We start from the raw sequence: 16,968 nt of genomic DNA, 5'->3' as shown, positions 1-16,968 counted from the left end.
TGATAGTCGGTCTGACAACACTTTATCCTTGAACAGTACAGGATCTTTGTTACTTTTCCTGCGTTTATTTGTAACATACGACCAAAACTGGGTGCTATCTTTTGCAATATTTATTTCCGAATTGGCAACGTAACTGTTGTATGCATCAATAATTTCCTTCCCCACTATTGTTCGAAATTCGCTAAGTTTATTGTAGTGGTATCGAAAGTCTCCCGCCTGTTTTTTCCACTTCTTGTGGTGATAATGTTTCCTACTTATATTTTTAATAATGCTGCTCGTAAACCAACACGGGTACTGTCTTTTGCGGCTTTTCTTTAAGGGGATACATTCATCGAATATTTTATATATAATTTCATAAAACACGTCTGTAGCTTGATCAACGTCATTCTTTGTTTTTAATACATCCCAGTTCGTGTTAAGCAGCTTGTGATAGATGGATGGAAAGTCGGCTTTACTAAAGTTGTACTGTAGCTTATGACATGTTTTGTCGCGGGTTTCTTTGACATAATTAATATCTACTAGCAGCGAGGGATGGTGTGTGTCTTCAGGAACTAGTGGCTGTGTGTTTCGTGTTACTGTTATTCCCTGCCCATTTATCAAAAACAAATCGAGCGTTTTCCCATTGCTATTTTTAATGTCGTTCAAGCTTTTTAGTTGATATACATTAATAAAGTTGTTTAAATCGAAATACGTTGTTGCTGATGAACTAGTTAGATTGTAATTGCTACCAGTTATATCTGTCAGATTAAAGTCCCCTCCCCACCTATCAGGAGTTTAGCGTCACCAGGTTGACAGTGCTTTTCTATGAACCTAAAGAATAAAGTGTATGTTTCTTTGTTACTACCAGGTGCTATGTACACAACGCAAATGTATACAGTTCCTAATCCATTTAACCATAGTTTAATCAAAATGCAGTCTATATTCGGATGTAAACACGGCGAATCTATTAATGCACTCTTGACGTTTGATTTCACTGCAATGATTACACCACCACCCATTGTTTTACCAGACACTTTTTTGCTTCGGTCCCCCCTATATACCACATATCTTTCATCGAAAAGTTCACTATTCTCGTGGGAATCTGCTAATCAACTTTCAGTTATCATTATTGCACTAAAGTTATTATAAAGGACATTCGTGTAAAATTCTCTTGTTTTGGTTCGGAGACCCCTAACATTTTGGTAACATAATTGAAACAACGAAGTGTCAAGTTCTTCTGAAATACATTTGGAGTTGCCTGTACTTACTATGTATTTTTACAAGGAAAATTGAACGAAAAGCTATTCATTTTACTAAAATAGTTACAAATACTCATACTAAAATACTAACTCTGAAATAATAAGATCGTTTCCAATGTTGTGCGCGCCTCTAGCAGTGTGAATAAATACACGGTGTATCATAATAGAGTAAACAACTTTTAGAATTTATTTCGGCTAAAGTACGAGGCATATTTTTGAAGTAAGTTCCGTTTTGATATTACATAAACACAAGGACACGTGTTGTAATAATTTTATTTGTACATGAAAGCCTGGGCCTACATCTACTTTTCAACATAATTGCTACCTACATTAAGGCACTTATCGTATCGTACGACCAGCTTCTGAATGCCATCTTCATAGAAATGGGCCACCTGATGTGATAACCACCGTGAGCACAACTTCCGGTAATTTAAGCGTACTGTCACAATTTCATACAGAACACTGCGTGACACTTTCGGAAACTCCGTAGATAAAGATGAAATCGTAAAGCGTCTCTTTTCGCGCACTTTTTCATCAACTTGCTGCACCAGGTCATTATTAATGACGGACGGTCGCCCACTTCGTCGCTCGTCGTGCACGTTTGTACGGCCAACTTTAAATTCCCTCACCCATCTTCATACCATGCTATCGCTCATGGCGTTGTCTCCATACACTTCTGCAATCTGCCGATGGATTTGGGCCGCTTTCACGTCTCTTGCACTTAGATTTGGTTTGGTTTGATTTGGTGTTGTTATAAGTGCACTTTGTGCACAGTAAGGCTAATTGGGACTGGACCTACAGTTTAAAGTGGGATCCGAACCACTGTGTGCCTCCACCGGGTTTCAGGCAAATAAACAATACCTATGGCAACTAATTCCATAAGTAAATTATTAAGCAAGAAAGGGCCGACCCTTCCTTCGGACTTGGCGTTCCCACCCGAAATGTCCATGCTACGCCACTGAAAACAACCAGTTTCATTGAAATTCGGTTTTCTTGTTGGCATCGGCTTCTTGTAGGTAGTAAGGAACCATCGTTGCGGACTGAGTTTCATGGAACTTTAATAAGACACAGTCTGCTTTTTCTGCCTTTGTGAAAGTCGACATTTTCTTTAACACTACTCCAACGCCACAATGACCGTGTTTACAAAAGTCTTGCGCATGAAAAACAAAACTTGAAGGTTTTCTCATTGTTATACAACAAACCTCATTATTGTGTTCAAGATATTTTTTTCGAAATTATAAACCTGATAAGTTGTTTCCTCTATTAAGATAAACGCTGTTCATTCTTATGCGAAAGTTTAGCGAAAGTTGGAAGAAATGCGACGTTAAATGTAACTTGAGTGCATTAAAACAATCTACGTATGATGTAGAAAGTAAAATTTAAAGCTTTACATTCAGGAGCGGCGCCAGGGTGGCGCGAGGGGGTGCTTGCGCGCCCCTTAATGTTTATTATGTTTACAGACACAATATGTGTAAGACTTCTCTTTGAGGATATACGTTTGAGGCTTTTTAAGTACCAAAGTTGAGAATTATTTTATTCAGCTGATAACAATATGGTCATATCTATCAATACCAGGATAAGAATAGATAAATAAATAAATAATATAAAAAATGACACCTTCTATTATAACTTGAAGTAAAGCTTCAACATGAGGCAGTATCACAAGAAATCTAGATTATTACGATGCATAAACTGCTTTTGGCTTTGTAAAAAACCATTGTCTCTCAGGGCTGTATATTAAATTAACCGATAAGTGTGAAGCAATTATATGACGATATGACAGTATTAAAAAGCATACAAACAATTTTTGAATGTGAAGAATTGTTATCTTGATATAAGATAAATCAATTATTGTATCACATCTTTATTCGTCTTTTTTTCCTTATTTTATGTTGCTCTTCTGCCTACTAGTAGTCACGACAATGGAGATGAATTATCATTAGATGAAATTGGTGAGGAAGCACTCACGAAGACTTAAACCTGAAATGTTCGATGGCGAGTTAGTGAAACCACTCAAAGTGTTACAATTTTATGGTTATTTTTGGGCGGATTGAACACATACACACGGATAAAAACATACACATACACATTCTTTAGGGGTGAATGCAGTTGGTTGCTTTGTTATACCGCTAGAGTAACTGCTAGGAAGAGGTGTGTGCATTAGTCGAGTATGAAGGCTCAATCTCAGCATTACCTTGATTGTGAAACACAAATAAATTTAACCCAGCACAAACTACAATTCAAAATTTGCGGGTCTATGTTTGTTAGTGGATGTTGACAAGGTTTGAATCATTGGCAATGATAAGTGTTTAGGAACAGTTGCCCTTCTTCCATCCAAGTCTCACAAGAAGATAAAATGGAGAATACCAAGAATAAATTTGTCTCTCATCTTGTTTTATTGCCAACTTTATCCTTCTGTGGGTTTAGGTTCTTTTCTGAGTTTTTGTAACTAGTCCTGGTGGATTAAGCCGTAAAAGACATCCTATTTTTAGCACGGGCCATCTGAATTTCATCCAGTGGGGTTGGGGACAGAGGGGAGGGAGATTTGTGTTTTTCAACACACGAACGCATCGCAGATTTCTTCCTCCGGAAACCGCGTGGCGACCTATGACCCGCAAGATGGCCGCCACAACAATGCCGCAGGTTGTTCGCGCGCACGACCTGGAGGACATCTGTCGGGCACGAGCCGAACTGTGAATTATGCAGCCGCAGCTGCGAACTGTCCCGGTCGAAATGGCCATATTTCTTCGCGATCCTCTTTGTCGAAGGACATTCAGGGATCCCCGTCACATGGCGAATTCGGAATTAAGGTCACGTGATGTCAAAGATCCATGGCCGGGACTGGTGAAAATTCTACGATCCGGTTCGTTCTCGCAGTGACGGGCGACATGGTCAGTTTCCAAAAGCAGGATTGGATTCACCCTCCCTATTCGTCGATCTCTTTTGATGTTTAAAAGGGAGTCTGATATTGAGAATTGGACAACTTTGGATACAACCACGATCATAGTAATGAAAAACTCTTCTTTTATAATTAAATATCAATAGACCATTTTGTTAATTAATCACTTCTTCCTTTCTAGATTACATAGGTGCAGTTATTTATTAATTATAATAATTACAAAAATTACCATCATTAATAAAAAATAATAACCAATAAGCGGATTAGTGTCGCCACACATATTTACCCTTTCACTAACACTCACGAGAAGCACATTTTATTTTTAATGCTATTTTGTTTATAGAGGTGCAGGTGTTTATTAATTATAATAATTACAAAAATTTCCATCGTTACTTTCCAATTGTACACTGTAACTGGAGCCAAGTGCATTTTGCCTCCTATTAACTATACATTTACATTTTTATGAACAAAGTGATACAGTTATATTTGGAACACCCTAGGAAACGATGTAATTTATTGTAAGCTAGGGTTAAGTTACTATACTTCAAAAATATTATTATAAAAGTAATATAAATCTGATGATGAAAGTGCGATAAATGAAAACTCTCACATTAAAACAACATGTTTTGTCACGTCATTGTCTCGTCTAATGAATATCTCGTTCTCGGTTATAAACGTAACAAATGCCTATCTTGTCTCGGTTTCTAAATACCCGTCTCGATCCCGGCTAGATCACCACTTGACTTCAACCATCAGATGGCCACCCCTACTTGTCTGAGTAAGTTGCACATTAAAGCACTTTTTGATTTACATGAGATTTTTCACATGCCTTGCATTCTAATTAACTAACACTTGAAGCAGGAGAGACTCTCGGATAGCAAGTCTAAGATTTGCCTTGATTTTACAGGCGAGTGTTTTGTTAACGGTCTCAAAGATGATGATCTTGTTCTCCACTCGATATTTAATAATGGTCGTGACGTCACTAGCAATAATTTGTGACAAAGTAGAGATCAAATATTCTGTAGGGATGGTTTCGAGAGCAGACGAGGTAAGATGAGACGAACCTTGGAAGGCCTTGGTCTCGTCTCGAGCTGTAAATGCTTGTCTCGTTCTCGTATCGACTGGACAGTCACGTCTATAGCATGCCTTCTCCCTGTCGGTCCCCTCTGCCTCGTCTCAATAAGACTTGTTTACGTCTCCATTTTTTTACAAGGCCGTGTTTGGTCTCGAGACCATCTTTGCTTCAATATACGATTTGTGTATTAGAACATACAAAATACATCCGATACCATTATGATGAGCAAGGTTTCAGTTAAGATTATTTATTTTACTCTTTCTTTGCATATAATTTTGTTGCCAATTTTCCCTTCTTTTTGATTTCACTTTTGCTATTCTATCGGAAGGACGTGAAACAAACTACAATTATTTAACTAGTGTGCTTGTGACAGATACGTACAGTGGGACGCATAATTTTAACGAATACCGCTCAAACTGTCCATCACCATGTTTATTATCTCTATTTGACGTTATGAGAGCTTCAAGGTTAAAACACGCCGCCAAACAAACACTACAACAACACACGTAAAAATCCATTTTTTAAAAAACATGTGCAATGTAAGAGAGAAAGTAATGAACAAAGACAATTAGTCGAGTAATACTTGTGCATCCCACTGTACCCGCGGAGAGTGGGAGGACACTGAGGCAAAGAAGGTGCCGAATGAGCAAGAAAAGGGGAAGTTGTAAAAGAATTAACGTCATGGAATTATTGGCACCTTATTTAATAAACATTGTCAGTTTGAAAAGAAATAGACTGGATTATTTTTTGACTCGCTTGTCTCCCAATGCAACCGTTTTTTTAAAGAGTCACATTAAGTTTAAAAAGGAATATTGGTTAAAAACATATATTACATAGGCCTACATATATGATGTGGTACACAAGCTATCGAGTGATGACTGACTGAAAATATGTGCAGGACGTTTTGAAAACCGAAAACGGTCAAAATCGAGATATACGTGTTGTAGTGCACTATTAGTTTAATGCAGATGTCAATCAGTTTTACAATGTTGTTCTATTAGAAATACTATTGTATTAACGTTTTTTGTGTGCTGTAATAATGATACTCAATATAGATACTGCATATTAATACATTGTAAATTACCCAGAGAACAGAAAAATGAATAATGCCAAATGTGAATTTTGAGCTTATTAGCTTAGTGAATGTTGAAATAGTTAAGAAAAATATTTTTATAATACAGGAACGCGAGTACTTAAAAATAATATGAATAATTAATATTTTAATAAATAAATAAATAATAATTAATTAATAATTAATATTAATATAATTAATAATCGTTTTCGTTACACGTAGTTTTTTTGTATAGGCATATTTACTATATAGGGCAAGCCATTACTTGTATTAATAATGAATTAAATGAATATTGTACGGCTTAATTGTAACCCTATTAATATAATAATAATAATAAAATAAGTTTTTTTTCCACTCATGCACTACTGGGTCGGAAAATTGCTTACTTCCGAATATTAAAAAGGATATAATATAAAGAGTATAACATGTGTCCAAAGCTTAGGAGGGGAGGAGCATGGGTACCTGGGGTCCAGAAATCTGCAGGAATTTAGACTTTTTGGAGGACCCGTTGCCGCTGGTGTATTCGTTACCGGAGCCCGAATTTTAACGTGGAGAACCTCTATTTAATTCAGTTCGGTTTTGGGTATTATGGGATTCCAATATAAATTTATTCGAAGTAAAGGCGAAGTAGTCCATGTAAGTGTTACTCTGTCTATGCGTTGGTTTTTTGCTCTGACATCCATTTCATCAGTTCACCACCATCGTCGCCAAGGGGCAAAAGAACGACGAAAAATAACCGAAAAAGAAAAAAAGAATGGCACCTCTTATTTAGAGATAATTATTTTGATACTTGCGGGTTTAGTATGATCAATGATCATAATTTTAAACTTTTCATGCGGAACATACAAGCCGTTATGTTACAACTACGAGAATACTCCTTTAAAAAGAGAAAATATAGTCGCCATATTGAAATCTTTGGGTCGATACAATTCATATTGCAGGCAGCTTGAAGGGGGATATTGATTTGAACGTGGAGGCAGGGGGTGCGCCGGTCTGTCACAACCTGGCCAAAATTTTTCCATCTTGTGCTCTTTCCACTCTGTCTCCACGAGAAAGACTGGAAATATGATTGAGTAAACTCGAGGTCTGCGATAGAACGATTCTATTTTGGAAGAGCAAATAATACACATTACACAGAATTTTCTTGACTTAACAAACAGAAGGTAAATCAACATTGGAAAGTTCCACACAATCTTTTGCTCTACGCAGTTGCATACTCAAGATTTAATATTTAGGGGCTGAGCCCTTGTGTGTGCGAGTGCTCCAAGCTCTCCTAAGCCATAGCAAGATAACAGCATGATGGTAGGCTACTCTATACGCTAATTTGGAAAACTTCGTCTTTTGTTATTAATTTAATTACTAAGTAATCATTACGTGATTTCGAATCAATTTTTGTTGCGAAAAAGTTTTTTTATATATATTTTAAATCTAAATGTACTAGTCTTACATAGTGTAAAGTATGTTTTACATTACTAAGCGGTTTTTTAAACACACAGCGGTATTTTATAGTGGAAGAGAGGGTTCCATCTACACTGAATAATATTTCAGATGCAATAGGAAAATAGGAAAAATTAAATATTTTGCACCATTTCCTGAAAAAAGAAGGGGTTCCAAGGGTAACCCCTTCTGGAAATAGATATTTAGTGTGTTTCATGTGTATGTTTCTTGGACATGCTTTTTTTTTAACTATCTCTCACAGAGTTTTTTTATCGAACTAATCTCGCACGGATGCGAGCGTAACTTTCGTAGAAAGAAAGTTTCAGCTTTCTTTGTCTATGTTCGCTTCCTGTTTCTACCGTATTACATGCCATTTTTCATAAAAGAGGAAAGACATTTGAAATATTTGCCTCATGCGGACTATGCACGATGCCATAACCACAACACAATGAAAGTCAGTTCGCTTGAAAATAATTTGGAACACTTTCTTGTATTTAGGTTATTTTACCTAATTTCATCATTCTCGTATACGTCGCTGATACGAGTATTACTTAAGGGATTTATCTTAGATGGAACTTAAGAGAATATTGGGGGCAAATTTGAAATTTTCATGTCGAAAATCCTTCAAAATGAACATTCTTGCTGGGAGGATTACACCTCAATTTGTTAATTAATAAGATCTTCTCCTGCAATTTCTTCCTCTCCTCAAGGTTGCCGTTGTCTTCCTCCTAAGTTAGGAATGCTATCGAGACGAGACAAAAAGTACTAAGTCTTTTCTCGACTTACGAATGAAGTCCTAGTTTTCTGTTTCGTTTGGAACTGTTACCACCCCTGTAGCCGAGTGCGTTGAGCGGTTAACTCAACGATTTCACTACTGGAAGTTCAGGATTCGAGTCCCGGTACATGGGTGTTTGTGAGGGTCCTTAAGCCAGTTTCCCTTATCATCATTCATCCTTATGGTCGTCATTAGGCTAAAGAGGCAGGGATTTGGCGTGAAAATAAGATAATATAAAATACGTTTGGAAAGGCACATGCCTGTCCCCACTTCGCTTTAAGAACAGCGGCAGCACTAAAGGAGGGTCAGTGTAGGCCACAGAAAAGTAACTGGTTCCCTTCTCTTCAGAAGAAAATATTCTGACTATCATTTTTGATTATATCATTTTTACTGCATACAATATTCTGTATTAACTTTCTAACTTTCGAGATTTGTTTTTTAATCTCTCCACTGCCCATACTGGTCGACTCCCTTCTAAATATTTTCTAGCCTCACTATTCACACTAAGTTCTAGAAATAATATCAAGAAAATAGTATGGAATACTGTTAAAAGAATTTGAAAATATCGCTCCCTTAACATGCAGCATCATATAGTAGAGCATTTTACAGTATTCATTCAATTTATATTCTTATTTTATTAAATTACCTCTCGATTAGTGGACCCGCGATAATCCAGACACGGGAGACCCGGGTTCGATTCCAGAGGTGGGTGAGAATGTTTTCAGCAATGTCCCTGTGTGGAGCGGCTTTAGGATACGCCCAGCCTCTTGGGGATATCCAGGAGTGTAAAGTCGGAACATGGTCTCATCGTGTATCGGTCACTCGAACAACGTTGTATCGAATGCCATAGAAACAATAAAACAATCAGTCATATCGTTCTTGCACGTTTTTCCACAAAGAGGAAGTTCCACGGTTCAGAAAAATATTTTGTCTGTTCATGGATCTTGTCACAACTATATTCTACAAGCAAAATATGTTTTCTCCAATATAAAGTCATTGTCGTTTTTTTTTTCAATACTGTTGGTTACAACGTTGATCGTGTGTTGATTCAATAGGCATATAGCGACGTAAAAAAGTGTAGTTGGGTAATTAGTTTCGGGCCAAAGGTTTATCCATTCGAGGGTGTAAGGGTAAATTTAGAGGCAAAATTACGATAAATTAGACCTTTGTGAAAGCAGGGGTTTATCCTGAATTTCCCATTTGGGAGTACAAATTTAGGGTTGTCGTGTAAGGCTAAATTTCAAGCAAAAATAACCATAAATTGGACCTTTGTGAAAAATTTTAGGGGTGTATTTAGGCGGGTGTCAGTGGTGTTTGTATAGATCACTGTGTGAAGGATTTTAGGGGGTGTTGAGGAAATTTTATGGAGTGTTGTGGGGGTTTGTGGCTGCCTCAGTCTCACCTCGATTTTCCAGACGCCGGTTCTTGTCTATTGGTATCGTCTAGTCACTATTCCTATACGAAATAGCACGCATAATAGTAACATCAGGTTTCGTGGTGAGAGAGAGAAAGATAGAACCAAAAAATCTCGGCCAAACGGCAGTGAAATACGATTAAGCATGGGCGAAAGTGAAAGGGGGGGGGGGTCATGCTTTGTCCACCCCGCAGTTGGAGACTCCTTTCATCAACTCCACCCCCTTTTCCCTCACCGTCCAGCGACTGACCCTTCCAACGCATCTGCACTGTCCCCAACAGCTGTTTTTAAGGCCGATTTATACAGTAACAAACAGCAGCGTGCGCTCTATGCATATTTACCGACCTATTACCGACTCGGAGCAGTATTCCTGTATTTTGTATAAATCCATTCGGATATAAAACCCAGAATGAAAGCTCTGTCCTGTTCAGGGGGGGGTCGAAATAAGAGGGGGGCGGGGGCTGCCCTTGGCGGCGCAGACCTCAAACTGGGGGCCACTCGTTTCCTGTGAAAATCTCCACGTCCCTTTCTCCATTCTCGGTTTTACGAGCGACACATAGCTGTGGGGCTAAGTGAATCTGCTTGTGATCCTGCCGTATACTGCATCAAAGTATTATGGGGAGCTTTTCTTTTTCTTTTTGGTTCAGCACGATCCTTGAAACATACATGCTGCCTCCTAACTCCCATAGCATACCTTAGCCTTATTTTCTTCTTTTAGTACCCCAACCTCTAAACTTCGCCTAAGCATCCTACCGAAGCACATATATATAATTATTACTTAAGTGTTAAAGTTGAAATATAATCATGTAATATACTTACTTATAATGATAAAACTGTACTTAATTGTAATAACTTCATTATACCATTTTGTTTATATATGTAAATGCTTTGTGATGCAATATCTACTCATGATCATAACCAATATACTAGCCTCATCCTCTATTCCCTACCATATTTCATAGTTGTGTTATTATTATTACAATTACACTTACTCTTGTTTTAACCTTAAACTTCATTTTTCGAAATTTTATTATTTCAGTTACTCCTTACATACACCCAAATCCATAAAAAAAACACGTATCACGTACATACAGAAAAAACATCAACCACAAACATTAAAATCCTTTTTACAGTTATAGGTATATAAAAGAAAAATACAACTTATTTTATTTGTGTACTTATGTAAATAAGGCCTGTTCTGGCTACCAGAACAAGTCTTCTAATCCAAATTTTTGTAATCAAAATACATAAATCAAACAATGTTCAAAGTTTTTATAATGCATGTAATATGTAATATTATAAATAAAGTAGCCTACACATAATAGAAAAACGGGGGAAACGGTAAATTCGGAGCAAAAGATGTCCTGGTTTATATTTAAGGCACCAGGACTTAAGCGCATACCCTCGAATGTATGCGGGTGGAGGAAGGCTGCTTTTGGGGGGTTTCCCCCTTTTTTTACGAGCGACACATAGCTGTGGGGCTAAAGTGAATCTGCTTGTGATCCTGCCTCAGAGTATTATAGGAAGCTTTCTTTTTATTTTTGGTTCAGCAGGATATACGCAAGGTAACGCACGATCCTTGAAACAGACATGCTGCCTCCTACACTTCTAGTTGATTGATTTGGTGTTTTTAAGTCCACTTTATGTACACTAAGGCTAATCGGGACTGGATCCGAACCACTGTGTGCCTCCACCGGGTATCGAACCCAGGACTTCTTGATTACAAGGCGACGACGCTACTACAGCGCCATCAGGGAAGCCCTTCTACACTCCTAGGCGTGAAATAATCATAATAATATAAACGCAATTTAAAAGAATCCGATGTCATATTTTAGCACCACGTCAAAGTATCTTCTATCTTCTTCAGCAAGGACATATTTAGGGGGGGGGGGGCAAGGGGTCCGGACCCACGAAAGACATACCAAGTATTAACAAGTATACTAAAAATTTTAAGAAATGAAAATGTACTTGTTTAGCAGTTTTTGTACAATCGATGGTTATTAATTTCCTCTGAACTTAATGGAAAGCAAGGATTATATTGGGATCATACGGATTTGAAGGACAGTACCAAAGATTTATGCTTGCGCAGTGGCGTGCCAGGATATTTGAAAGAGGGGGTTACATAGTCAGCCTACATTTTGCCATATTCTCTGCCTTTGACGTTCTTTTTTTATTTCTTTTTTTAGAAAAAACTGGCCCAAACGGGGGGAGGGTTATAACCCGCACCAGCCCCCCCCCACTTGGGCACGTCACTGTGCTTCCGCATTACTATTTATGATAATATGCATTTGAATTGGTTCTAACATCCTTTTTTGTTATTCAATAAGTAGCTATTAAATTCTTCATCTATTTGACAATTTCTTTGCCAGAGCACTTGTTTTATACAAATTATGCCGATCTTAACTACAGATAGACTAGATAATAAATATGTGCTTTTTTACCTATTCCTGTAAAAATAACAATATCATATTAATTAATCCTACATATTTAATTAGTGTTTATTTAAATTAATATAATGTAATTATTTTAATTTAAACATTATTATTATTATTATTATTATTGAGGCACTTGCTTTGGACCCCAACGAAATATATTTCTAGATACGTGTCTCGTCTTCAAATTTGCTACAAAAAATATTGACTGGAGAAATGACGTAAAATGACAATGACCGCTTTTAATGTACGTAACGTAACGATCCTACGTAGTTAACAGCAGTCAATCAATCAATTGATGTAGTTTTAATTATTCAGTTTTTAAAATTATATTTATGGTGCACACAACTTAAACTTATAAACATTTTCTAACTTTATACATGACAAAATATTCAAATTTAAATTTTAAAAAACAAGTGCGTTCCATTTTTGCAATTACATTTTATTGGTAAAATATTATAAATATTACGATAACTTCCAACAATATGACAAGCTTTGTCATATGAATCTTTTAAAGCGTACAACGAATTAATTTGTGGGACAACTTTAAACACTGTTCTAAAATCCACAGTAGAAGAAGAAAAGAAAAGAAAAGGTGTTTTGGTGTATCTTCCTCATTGATCATTTAGTGATATTATACCCAAAAAATGTTCAAGTTGAAGCTCATATTTAATTTGTTATTTCTTTACAAAGTGACACAACATCCTTACACCATTTTTAAAATACAGTCTATGACTGTAAATATGAGGATCAGAATGACAGATGTAAAGTCAATTTCCAGTATTCATTGGAAGTGGCAGTAAGATTTTATACACAGTTCTTACCTATATGACTCACAGGTCATATTGAGAACGCCTTGTTTCTTAAAAGATAATCGTAACAATAATCTGTGAACCAAATAGTGAATACAGCAGGTTGTACAATTTTTAATTTTGTAAAAATAATGTTAGTTCTTTAGATATTATTGTTGACTGTTATTTAATAAATCACAATTTACTAAAGGGACAAAATGATAGGAACTGTGGTCGCTTGTTATTCATAGAAGTCACAATTCTTTCCATGTACCTTCTGTAGTGACCTGTCAATAAGAAAATAGCAAATATGAGGATCTGAAATTTCCTAGGGATGAAGACCTAGAAAATAATACTTTGATGCAAAATTGGGCTATTCGTAGTATAACAAATACAACGCACATGACTTCACGTACAAGCGGAGAAGAGCTGCAACTACCCACGCTTGAATCCAGGCAAAAATATGCAAAAACTTCATCAGGCAATTCGCACAAACAACTTTCACTTTCAGTTGCCAATAACTTTTCACCAAATGAAGTTACATGAAATCTGATTTCAGATTTGACATCCTGACGAAATTATAGCCTTTGGTCATGTATCACATGACCCACCTATCATTTTAAATAAAAAAAGTTGAATTCAAGATGGCGGAACCAAGATGGCGGACGTCCGCGTGACATACTCCAAAGGGTGTCCCCCTAGGCCTATTATGTATCGGCCATATCAAATGCCATGAAAATACATCACTGCGGATTTTACAAGGGGTGGTAACGGACTTCTGATACACCCTGTAGTACATTGGTTTGGATAACTAAAGGCAGATCTATTATTCAAGAACTGCATCAAGAGACCAACCAAGCTAGGAAGAGGTCTGTTTAAATTAAATGCACACATTTCTACAAAATTATTATAGTAGTCAATTGATTAAAGGCTTACGTACATCATGCATTCATATCAAATCCCCTTCTCGACATAATGTTCCCGATCACGTTAAACGATAAGTATTTGACCGTAATAAGCTCACTGGAGTAATGGCCAAATTACATAAATAAAAAGAGCTAAATGAAATGAAAGTAGAAGGTTATATATATATAACACACACATTCGTATACGTAGCTATACCTTCTGGCATTATTATAGCAGAAGTCAGAAGGTATACGCTAATGAGTAGGCGTATACCGCCGTATACCCTGGACGCAACCGTGGCTACATCTGATGAAATGTAAAACAAAACAGAAGAAAATATTGTTCTTAAATACCTAAATAATTATTTTTATACAATTACAATTTAACAGAAATCCTGAATTAATTTGTCACACTTTTGTCATTTGTCAATCCATTACCAGATAGAATACTTCTTGAACAAAAGCACATTTCTCGATAAGTATCCCAGTGAGGTCAAGGACACTCAGTAACTGGGAACCATAGTTACTCCAAAGATCAAGAAACCACCCTCCCAGATACCAGCACCAATCACCGACATCAAACAGAAGTGAGTCACAGTTCTAGGCGTCAATGACAGCAGCAGGGTGGTATTATTTGTTGTTTAGCTTTTGATTCGATTTCCTCGTAAATCTGTGTGGTATACACTAGTTTGAGGCGGATAAAAGGGGCATTTCCCCTTCTGGTTGCAACTGTTCATCTCTAAGGTGATGCTACATATAATGAATTTCTCTTGGGTTATGTGCATCAATTTACATCCACTCCATCTGCTTGGACGGAAAATAGAAATTTGTAATACCCAAGTATTGAAGAGAAAATTGCTTCAACAATGAATAAGTCGACGACGTGGTTACAACTGATGTCACAGTAATTTCATATCAAGTCTACTCTTAGCATTTAAGTATTATATTGAATATCTTAGATGGCTAGAAAAATTTCTTGTGGTTCACAATGAAATTTACATACGCTATTGTTGTCACACACACGCTATTATTGTCATCCATCATGGTCACAGTGCCACCGTGAACAACGTGGGTACCAAGCCGTAAGGACCATCGATAAACTACTAGAGGTAAGGACTAAGCACAGCATTTGAAAGTTCAGGGTCATTTTCTGTGTCAGGAAGGTACTAGTTCATTCTTCGAAATTCTGTCGATTTTTTTGGAAATCAGAACACAACCATTTATCCACAATGACATCCAAAGTAAACATTGACAAAATATGCTTCTTTTTGATCTTATTGTCATCTTTTGTCTTTGTATTCCGTACATGTAAGAATATGACAGCAGGAAATTGGTCCTTTGAGTTTGGACCTGGATTTGCAGAAGACTTTGCCATGCCTTTGCAAAGTGTAGTTCAACCATAATTTTTTGACTGTAAGACCAGTTGTTGCCGGTATCTGGTACTGGTATTACAAACATTACATGAAATGTAGTTTTTACTGTAGTTTAGCTGTTAATAACTATAGTGCATAATGATCCTGTTATTTAGGACAAACCTAAAATAAACCCCAGCAAATAGTCATTTTTGTAAACAGTTTTTAACCGTAAAAATACAAATGACAGGAATTCAATATTTTTTCACTATCCATTATTATATTAGCCAGTAGTGCTGGAAATATGGGTCTACAGGCGGGAATTGCTTCAAATCTTGCAATTACGCGAGGGAAAAATGGCATGAGCCCTGAGAAGTGGGAAGGTATTGCTGCAGTTATAAAGTATATATATAGATTGTAATACACAATTTTCAAACCATCTTTTAAAATTTGTAGTGTATATTTTAAGTGCATAATTTGGCTGTTTTAATGTATATTTGCATGCATATTTTGACATTTATAGTGCATATAAATCCGTCCCCTAGTGATAACACTATCGCTAGTAATCAAGGGCTCCGCCTCCCGTATTCGATACCCGTCCGTGGAGGCACAGTGGTTTGGATTCCACTTTGAACTCTATGCGAGTAGCCTATCTGAGCATAAAATGGACATGAAAGAAAATTTGATGACTTCTGAATGTGATTGCGCTTGTTCAAGAAATGAATGAATAAATGACGGAATAACATTTATGTATTTTGGAAGCGCGAGGCCTGTCAAAAGCATGAGTAAAGGACCCAGCACAAAGATGCGGGGAAACATGGAAAAATCCGGCAACAGAACTTCTTTCGTCTGCTTCTATTGAAATCGAATTGTGTAACATGTCTATGGGTGTAACGTTTACTACAGGGGAACGTGCGGAACCGAAGCACGGAATTTCCTGCTATAAGTCTGCAGGTTATTTTGAAGGTTTTAGCCCACTGAGACGCCGGAAGCGAAACTGTCCCTTTCCGTTGCCTCGCTCCCGGCGTCTCAGTGAGCGTAAAGCTTAACTGTGTTGTGACATTCGTCCAGTGGCGTGCCCAGGATTTTCGAAAAGGTGGGGTTACGTATATTTTTCCTTGGTTGTCAGCCCTCATTTTGTCTTTTCCTAAGGTAAAGTAAAGGTAAAGTGCTCCCCTGTGTTTAGCACCACGCCATGAAGGCGTATAGGGGGTGTGAGGGTAACGCCCCACACTTTCTTGATCCGGTCGTGAGTGGGAGTGATGTGATCAGCATCACGCCCCTGACCGCCTTTACCCCCCAGGGTTTCCCCCAGGTACCCATGTTATTCGACGCTGGGTGGGCGCCGGGGCCGCTTCCAAGTTCCCGGATTTGAACTGGCCGGGGATCGAACCCGGGACCTTTAGCATGGTAGCGAGACGCGTTACCGACTGAGCCACCGCGGCCCTCATTTGGTCTTTTCCTACCTTGGACGTTTTTTTAAAGTTTTTTTTTAGAAATACTGCGCCACAGGGGGTTTATAACCCCCACCAACCCCATTACACACGGCGGCCCCGACATTCGGAGAAAGCTCAGAAT

This window comes from Lepisma saccharinum, chromosome 1, assembly GCF_977018435.1.
Source record: "Lepisma saccharinum chromosome 1, izLepSacc3.1, whole genome shotgun sequence".
Lineage (NCBI taxonomy): Eukaryota > Metazoa > Arthropoda > Insecta > Zygentoma > Lepismatidae > Lepisma > Lepisma saccharinum.
Note: the sequence above shows the minus strand (reverse complement) of the source record.